Here is a 10,084-nt window from a genome sequence, read left to right as displayed (position 1 = left end):
ATTAAATTAAAACATACATATATATCATAAATATTAAAATAATATAATTAAAAAAAAAAAAAAAAACGCCTAAAGGATAATACTTAATAATATCATTAAACAAATTAATGTTAAAAATAATTAATAATTAAATAAATAAATCATTTTATGTAAACTTATATATATGATTCAAATCTAATAATAAAAGCTATTATTATTTTTCAATCATAAAACATTTTTTTAAGCACATAAATTTATATATTACCTAAGGTTCTATTTTTTTTTTGCACAAAATATTAAAAAGACAGTAACTATCTAATTTTTAAAAACAACATAAAATTTCATTATTATTTACTTAAGGCCTTAAAACTACTATTTTCTATCTAAATTGTACATTAAATGTTAATTATTGTTATTATTATTATACTAAACTACATGTTATAAACAAACTCATAAGTTTAAGAATAAAACAAAATGTTATGAAATTTTTAACGTAAAAAGAAATTTAAAATGTGTTAACTGTCTAATAAGGGTTGAAATGTAACAGCCGTTAAAAAAAAAAGTAGGCTAATTCAATGTTGGGATATTTCCACATATTTATAGAGGCAACGGAAATATCATGGATGACAGAAATGTCATATGGGGTGGGCTTGCCTAAGAGACTGGACACCAAGTCTCAAATAGGAATCCAAAAATGTCTGTTGAATTTTAAATATACTTGTCCTTTTAGCAAAACAACATAAAAAAGCATACCCGTATTACTCAAACAACAATAGCCTAACATAATGATTTGCGACTTCCCATCCCTGAATCAACTGGTTGAGAGAGTAACCCATACCATTTCACTCATAGAGAGTGAATCACAAAAAAACATCAGAGCTGTATACGCGTAATCGCTATTTAAAACATTTTACATACTCCCGGCTCTGGTTCAGAAAAACATACTGGTACATTAAATATTTTAAATGTACAACCCTAAAAAGCGGAAAGAACCACCCCATCCGGCGAGCTAGGCCGCAGCATAACACCCCTGAGTACCAGATCCGCTTAAATAAGGGGGTTGTCACAATTTGGCGCCCAACGTGGGGCGAATTTTTTGATTGTATTAATAGTCAACCAACCAATAGCTTTTAGTCATCAAATTTTGCCGCCCTATTTAGTGGAACTATTTACAGCTTGAATATTAAAGTGTCATATAATGACATCAGACAACATAACATTCATTTCCACATAAAATTATCCATCTATTAATTTCTTTTTTTTTTATGAAATAGAACAAGGCCGATGAAAGAATCTATCATGAACATTGGATGTCACGGAAGGAGCTTTAGCACCATGCCGATTCGCAACGATGTTTATATAGTCTCCGCAGTCGTGTCCAAAGACCAAAATTTAAATCAAATTGTTTTGTAGAAATCTGAAAGCATAGATTATTATGGTTATATAGCCCAATATATCTATTTGTTTCAAATTTCTCGAGCAAAATGATTTAAAAATTGGAATCTTTATCCAATTAATTAATCAGTAATTTTCCCACATGCTTTTTTTTTACAAACCTGTTTTGCTAATATAAAACCAATACCAATAATTAAAACACAACAATTTAAAATTCAATAGAATTTTTAGTTTGTTTATTTAAAAAGAAAAACAAATATTTAAAAATTATTTACGATATTAAAATTTCAACAATATTTCTTTCCAAATTTAAAATTAGAAAATATTTAAAATATTTTTGAAAATTATATAAATATTGTATTTTGGATTCCACTATAGCCTTTTTTTTGACCGGATCTGTTACCAACTTCAACCTTAATGAATATAATAATCTGAAAAGAAAAAAAAAAAAAACAAAAATTATATTTATTATTAAGTATATGTAATATATGTTTAAATTTTGTGTGTTACTAACTAGTAGAAGCAGTATATAATACTAAAAAACTACAAAATCAAATAATGAATCATTATTAATTTGAAAACAAATATTCTGCAAATTTCAATATTTTCCAAAATTTGGCTATATTTAAAAATTTGTCTATATCACACATTTAATAATTTTTTTTTAATTTTTTGGCGTCTATAACTACATTAAATACTTTTCATTTCGTTTATTAAATTTTCCGAGGACATTTATTTTCATTGACTGAATAAACAGAAAAAAAAACGACATCCACAGACATATTGAAAATCGATTTTTTTTATTGAAATATTTCTCTGAGTTTACGTCATGCCTAGTAGATCAAGGATTAATGCACCATCTAGATCGTCAAGCAGAATTGCTGCTAGAAACAATCCATCAGGTAATCTAAACCCCAATGCGCAGGCTTTTGAGCCAGACAGTAATAGGAATAACTCAAGCTTGAATACGTCGACAAACAATTCCACGAATAATACTCAACATTCGAATTCTAACACCTCTAGCGCTAATTCTAATACATCTAGTGCTAATAGAACCATTCTCAATTCTAATAATATACCACCTTTACTATCTTTACGTTTCCTTAACGGATTAGGCCCACAAACTACATCTTCACCGGAATCATTGCATTCCATTACAACCCCTGAATATAGTAGTATTACTGCCAGGACTATTAGAAGGGAATTTTCAGAAATGAATCAATCAAGATTGCCTACGTTAGAAGAAAACGTTGACCCAGAATCTGCGGTGAACGGAAATGGTTTGAGCTTGCAAGATTATGTTAGTGCGTCCGTAGGAGCTGCTCAGGCGAATATATTACAGATAATCGAGCAAAGGCTTGCAGTAATGATTCCACAAGCCATTAGGAATTCTTTGAATTCTCAAGCAACGAATTCGCTTGATAATGGTAGTAACAATCCTCCACCAAACAGAGCCTCAAATGAGCAGGTGAACAATAATCGACGACAAAATATGCAAAATGTACAAAATGCACCAAATCCTTATCGGCCTTATCAACAGGCATATTTTACACCACCTATGCCAGATCACCCGAACTATCAACCACATGGACTTTTACAACAAAATATTCCAAACCAATATCAGCCTTACAATCACAAGCCCATAACACCCTTGCAATTGCAAAAGTGGGGTTTGAAGTATGATGGCTCGTCAAAATCAGTCAGCGTCGAAGATTTTGTTTTTCGAGCTGAATCTTTGAGAATTGACTACAACTGTCCTTGGGATATTTTTGTTAAGGGTTTCCATCACCTATTGACAGGTAGAGCACATGATTGGATTTGGCAATTTCGCCAACAAAACCCAATATGCCAATGGGACCATTTAAAATATCATTTTATAAAAAAATTTCGAAATTTCGAAAGCGATTTCGAAATACAAAGACGTATCATGGAAAGGCGACAATTACCTTCTGAGACAGCAGATATGTACATATCAGAAATTGTTAAGCTCAGAAACCAATTGCGCATTCCAATACATGAGCATGAACTTGTACGGATTATGAAGGATAATCTTAAGGAGGGCCTTGTACAATTAATTTTCCCGAAGGACATTGAAACGATCGATGAACTTCTAGAAGAATGTAAGAGAGCCGAGAGGAACATTTCCAAACGAATCTCTTACAGGCAACAGAATTATCGACGTATTAATGAACTTGATGTGGAAGAGATAGAGCCTTCGAATTTCATTCCTGAAGTGGAGGCATTATACCAAAATGCAGGACCAACTAGGCAACTTGTCTGCTGGAACTGCAAGAAAAACGGACACACATTTATAGACTGCCCGGACGAGCAACGTAATGTCTTCTGCTATAAATGTGGGTTCGATGGTGTGACTTCTCCAAGATGCCCCAAATGTTCGGGAAACCCGAACAAGAACATGGCGAGGACTGGGCAAACATGTTCGAAGATGGAATCGACCCAGTAATATCCGAACATAATCGAAATAATAAATTATATACCATAACCGAGACGACAACAATTTTTTCAGGGAATGAACTTTTCAAAAATGTTGATGAAGAAATGATAAATTCACCAAATTTTCGAAATGATCCTAGAATCATGGCAAACAACTCCGAACATAGAAATTCTTTAATTAAGACAACTGATGACAAATATGATATAAGGAATCGGAATTCAGAATGCGCTAGAATTCTTTCAAGTGGATCAGTCCAAAATTCAAGTAGAAAAATTAAGACCATTATACCTTATGAGACCAGATTGGAAAATTATAATAGAAAAAGGGAGGACATTTTTAGGGATTTCATACCTGAAATAAGTAGGAATGTTTTAAAAGCTAGGAAAGGATATCAACGTAGAAAACAAGAGCGAAAAGAAATTGCATCGGCTTGTTTAAATGTAGATGGTGATATTCGACCTTATATAGATGTGAAATTGAATGGAATTGAATTTCATGGATTGATGGACAGTGGTGCAGCAGTCAGTTGTTTAGGGAAAAATTGTTTGGAAAATGTCAAGATGATGAAAGGTAAAATTTTGAATTATAAATCGACGATAAATACTGCTGGCGGTGAGCCATTGCAAATTATTGGCAAGGTCAGATTATCTGTGCAATGTGGGAATACAAATAAGGAGATATTATTTTATTTAGTACCGACATTGAAACAAAGTTTAATCCTTGGGTACGATTTTTGGCAGAAATTAGGAATTCGAATAACAATGAATGATATGGACGTTTGTGAGATGAATACATTGGACGATGATAGGAAAATACACGATTTGACGCCTGAACAGGAAACTATTTTGGAGAATGTAAAACTCGCATTTCGTTGCTATACCAAGCATGGACTTGGAAAAACTCACCTGGAAAAACACTCCATAGATGTTGGAAATGCTGCTCCTAAAAAGATGAGGTACTTTCCAGTTAGTCCTGGTGTACAAAAGCTTTTGTACGAGGAATTGGACAGGATGATCCAGCTTGATGTTATAGAGGTAGCAACAAATGCGGAGTGGAATAACAGGGTAACTTTGGTGATTAAACCGAACAAAAATCGCCTATGTTTGGATGCAAGAGAACTCAACAAGGTAACGAGGAAAGACGCTTACCCCTTGCCCAACATAGACGGTTTGTTAGCCCGACTAGGCGATACGTTTTATATTTCCGCAATAGATCTAAAGGACGCATTTTGGCAAATTCCTCTGGAGGAATCAAGTCGCCCGTTGACAGCGTTCACAGTTCAAGGTAGGCCACATTACCAATTTAAAGTAATGCCTTTTGGACTGTGCAACGCTGCTCAACGGATGTGTAGACTGATGGACAAAGTGATTCCTTCAGAGTTGAAAGACCGTGTATTTGTGTACCTGGACGATCTATTGATTGTGTCACCTAATTTCCAAGTACACATGGAAATGCTGAACATTGTTGGGAATAGGCTAACAGAAGCTGGTTTGACCATAAATATGGAAAAATCAAAATTCTGTTACAAAGAGCTAAAATATTTAGGGTATATTGTGGGTGCAGGTAAACTCAAACCTGATCCGTCTAAGATTGAGGCCATTATGAACATTAAACCACCAAGGAGCCAAAAAGATGTTCGTAAGTTCTTGGGTACTGTGGGATGGTATCGAAGATTCATCCACGACTTTTCGACCCTCACAGCCTCACTCACAGACACACTAAAAAAATCTTCTAAATTTGTGATGACCCCTGAAGCTTTGGATTCATTCGAAAAATTGAAGTTGTGTCTAGTATCAAGCCCAGTTCTGACAAGCCCGGATTTTGATCGCCCATTCTTTATACAGTGTGATGCTTCGAATGTTGGAGTTGGCGCAGTACTTTTTCAGAAAGATAAAAACGATGGCGAGCATCCCATCGAATATTTTTCGAAAAAGTTAAATACTGCCCAACAAAACTATTCGACCACTGAAAAAGAATGTTTGGCGGTCATATTGGCGATTGAGCGGTTTAGGCAATATGTCGAACTGATGGATTTTACGGTTATTACTGACCATTCAAGTCTCCAATGGTTAATGAGGCAACGTGACCTCAATGGCCGACTAGCTAGGTGGAGCTTGAAGCTTCAAGGATATAAATTTGCTATCGAACACCGAAAAGGGTCGAAGAATGTTGTTCCTGACATGCTGTCACGATTGAGCATGGATGAGATTGTACTCGAAGATCCAGCCATAATCGACTTTGAATCCAAAGAGTTTAAGAGTCCTGATTACCTTTCACTCATAGACACCATAGAGCAGAATTCTAACAGATTACCCGATTTGAAAATAAGTGATGGTATAGTATACAAGAGGGTTAAGTTTAACCAAGGCGATGTTGAATCTGAGGAGAGCTGTTGGAGGATTTGGCCTCCACAGGAATTGACAAATAACATTATAAGGAGATCACATGAGGAGAATACAACACATGGAGGAATGGCAAAAACTCTACAGAATGTCCGCTTATATTTTTATTGGCCTTCAATGGTAAATCATATAAGGGATTTTGTAAATAAGTGCGACATGTGTAAAGAAATCAAACATCCCAAATGTACTTTACGACCACCAATGGGCAATGAAGTTATAACCCAAAGGCCATTTCAAAAGATTTACGTTGATTTCCTCGGCCCTTATCCTCGAACCAGGTCAGGAAAATCATTTATTTTCATTGTATTGGACCATAAGACCAAATTTGTGCTATTGAAATCAATGGCAAAGGCAACAACCAAATTAGTTAACAAATTTCTTGTGGAAGAAATTTTCCATAAATTTGGTGTACCTGAGTTTATACACTCAGATAATGGCAAACAATTTCTGTCCGAATCTTTTCAAGATCTTTTGAAACTATTTGGTATACGGCATATTCGATCACCGATACACTCACCGCAGGCAAACGCCAGCGAGCGAGTTAATCAGACTATATTGAGCAGTATTCGATCATACCTGCAAACTGACCAGACGAGATGGGATGAGAATTTGTCGAAAATAGAATGTTCGTTACGTTCGACAATCCATTCATCGACAGGTACCTCACCTTACTTTGCCCTTACTGGCTATCAAATGATTACACATGCTGACGCCTATAATATACTTCGAAAACTAAACGCTCTAGAGGACGGTGAAACAATTGTTCTACCTAAGTCTGACAAAATGCAAATAGTGCACAAGAAAATAAAAGATAAACTACATGAGGCGTATGAGCGAAATGTAAGATCTTACAATAAGAGAAGTCGAGTTATAACTTTTCACCCTGGCCAAGAAGTTTTTCGAAAGAACTTTGTGCAAAGTAATTTTGCAAAAGGTATAAACGCAAAGTTTTGTAAACCTTGGTTAAAGTGTCGAATAGTAAAGTCGGTCGGTAATTGTCAATATGAAGTGGAAACACTCAATGGAAAATCTATTGGAATAGTACATGCCCAACATCTACGCGTATGAGTGACAACATACTATATATGTAAATAGCTATCTATACTATTTAATAATATATACATTTTTTTACCACTTACAATTTCAAGTATCCATCGTTGAAATATAGAATATTTAATTTAATTTCCATCCACGATCCATAATTTATATCTTGTAGTCATCCCAATCATAAACTGTTGGTCATTCATTGTAATCCGTATATTTATAGTTTATGTACCCAATTCGTTGAATATGGCCACAGCACCTATACGAAAGAAGAAGAAAAGTTTTAGTGAAATGGGAAAATATTTTTTTTATAAACCTGGAAAGAGAGAGAGAATTTAATTAGTATATGTCCTCAAAATAAAATACAATAGAACTTATCTTAATAAGGATAAATTATCTAAAGTGTCCATGTGCAAAAGTCAATCTCACACACCATACAAATAGCCACTTCATGGTATTCCAATATTGTCTTTGACCTTTTTCATGCTAAACAAATAATTTTTTTATGACCGCAGGATTGTTGACAAAAAATCCACATAATACATAAACAAAATTGTCCTTTTTTGCCACATTAGTACATCATTGCTGTAGCGATGAATTTTCGTCTTTATACATTAACAGCCAATGAATCACGAAAGGAGTGAAAATAGCATTTGAAAATTCCAACAGACAAGAGACATACCTGTAAAGAAAGAAAAACAAAGAAATAAAAATCAACATAATTGCAATGCTATATTACGACACTTATCTTATTTTCATTTTTATACACAGGTATTATTTACTTTCTAATGGCCAATTTGTCCAATGAACGATAGCATTCACACATTTCCAATTCATGTTCACAGGGAAAGTTCTATTAATTTCGTTGACAGGTAGACAGAAATACCCACTGGACAACCGCACTCATACCATGTATATTAGTTACTTCACGTAATGAATATAAGACCTGGAAGTAAAGAGATAATTAAAAGGTCAGACTATTCAAAATCAAAAGGCAATCATGGTGCACTTACCTGAGGAAAACATCGTCCAATGTGGATATGATCACAACAATTTATTTTTGAGAGTCACATCTAGATTGACCGAAATTGTCATACACTTGAAAGATTTCACGATACGTAATTGTTAGCCATCACACAGGTAGAGATATTACAATATTTTCATCCGATGTCATATGCAGCCAAATTCAATTAATAGACTCATGTCTTCGACCTTTTTGATGTTGTGAATAAAAATTTCTTACGGCGACACAGCTTCTATAGATATGTATAATTTTTGTTGGCTCCTCTACTATATACAGCACAACGATGTCAATTGTCAATACCTGTAATGATAGAAAATATATTAAGGAATGTTTGCAAAACAATTATACTTAAATATTTATGATGAACTCATAATACTTATCTTTCTGGCCAGCATTTGGTGGCATAATATTATTTTGTTTCACCAAATGTTACGAATCGTTTATGACATAATTGACATATCGAGCAAAATCATTTTTAAATTTTCCAAGTCTGTCCACAAGGATAGTTTCGTCATTTTGATACAGGTAGACATTGACCATTATTGCTCCTTACAAGAAATAACACACAAATCCTCGAATGGAAACAACATTGTCTGTATAATTGTCCAATACGGCTACTATAACTTTTGCTACATATTTTCATTTCTATTAATCCAATTCAGTACCTGTATAAGCAGAGAAACATTTGATGACATTGAAAGAAGAAAACAAATTATTTACATTACTTACCTTTTTGAACATTGCCAATGTAGTTTGCTGCAAAGCAAACAAACATCAACTACACACACACACGTACATGCAAGAGACTTTCACAAAATTATTTCTGCCTTTTTATATGTTTCACTTTTTCGATTCCCAACATTTTTTACTTCACGGGCTGCGAAAAAAATGCTGGCTTTGTGACATGTATCTTTTTAGATTTATTTAATGAATTCTTTTTGCAAAAATTCTCATGTTTTATTTTCTCCTTTCCTGCTGATGTTATTGTCACTAGTTTTGCTTGGTATATGTCACCTTTTCTTTGAGAAACAAATCATTCACAATAACGTTTTCCAAAGAGATCATATGGTGCAACCGATCTGAAAAACGTTCGCAATGACCACACAGCTGACTCCTTCCAGTGTGAACATTTGTCGACGAAGGTGACGTTTTGCGCAACTCAGATCAAAAATGTCTTTCACATTTTAACACCTTCGGGATAAGATCAGGATCAGTCAACATATATAGAAAAAGTGTATTATAATATAAGTGTAATATAATATAGTGACTTATCAAAAATACTTATAATCGTATATTTGTGATTTCAACAAACTCAAGGGACCGTATCATTATCCACAGTTTGGAGGTCATAGTAGTGCAGACATGACCCAATTGACATTAGTGGTGTTGGCTGAACTCACCACGTGTTGGATGCAATATTAGCACAGACACAAAGTATGCATGTTGGATGGTTCTTGGAAACAATATTGGAGAATTTGTGAAAAATCAGAGAAGGGAAGACTGTATTACAAGATCTATTATTCACTGGAACCAGAAATTTCAAAAGAAAATTAAGGTAAAAAAAAAAAAAAAATGTGGAAAATGTGTGATTGTCCCGTGATGTTCTAAAACATACCATAAGAGACACGTGGGTACCTTCGATATCATGTGTATCGGAGGTGCTCAGTAATTTTATATAAAAGAAAGAAAAGAAATTTTAAACATTTCAATTATAAGTTTTAAAGAAAATATTTCAAACTATGAAAGAACAAAAATCCAAATTTGTTGAATGAACAAGAAATGAAA

General features: G+C 33.9%; 1 long non-coding RNA gene across 1 annotated transcript; it reads right to left on the bottom strand.

Moving 5' to 3' along the window:
* Positions 1-1,581: 1,581 nt before the first annotated feature.
* Positions 1,582-9,418, bottom strand: LOC142239168 (uncharacterized). The gene is made up of 4 exons (XR_012722939.1): positions 9,029-9,418; positions 8,289-8,964; positions 7,371-8,221; positions 1,582-1,805 (listed from the first exon to the last, which is right to left on the bottom strand). It is a non-coding gene; the product is annotated as an uncharacterized LOC142239168 (long non-coding RNA).
* Positions 9,419-10,084: the final 666 nt, after the last annotated feature.

Source organism: Haematobia irritans, chromosome 5 (assembly GCF_050003625.1).
Source record: "Haematobia irritans isolate KBUSLIRL chromosome 5, ASM5000362v1, whole genome shotgun sequence".
Lineage (NCBI taxonomy): Eukaryota > Metazoa > Arthropoda > Insecta > Diptera > Muscidae > Haematobia > Haematobia irritans.
The sequence above is the reverse complement of the archived record's forward strand: the minus strand, read 5'-3'. Positions and strand labels throughout refer to the sequence as shown.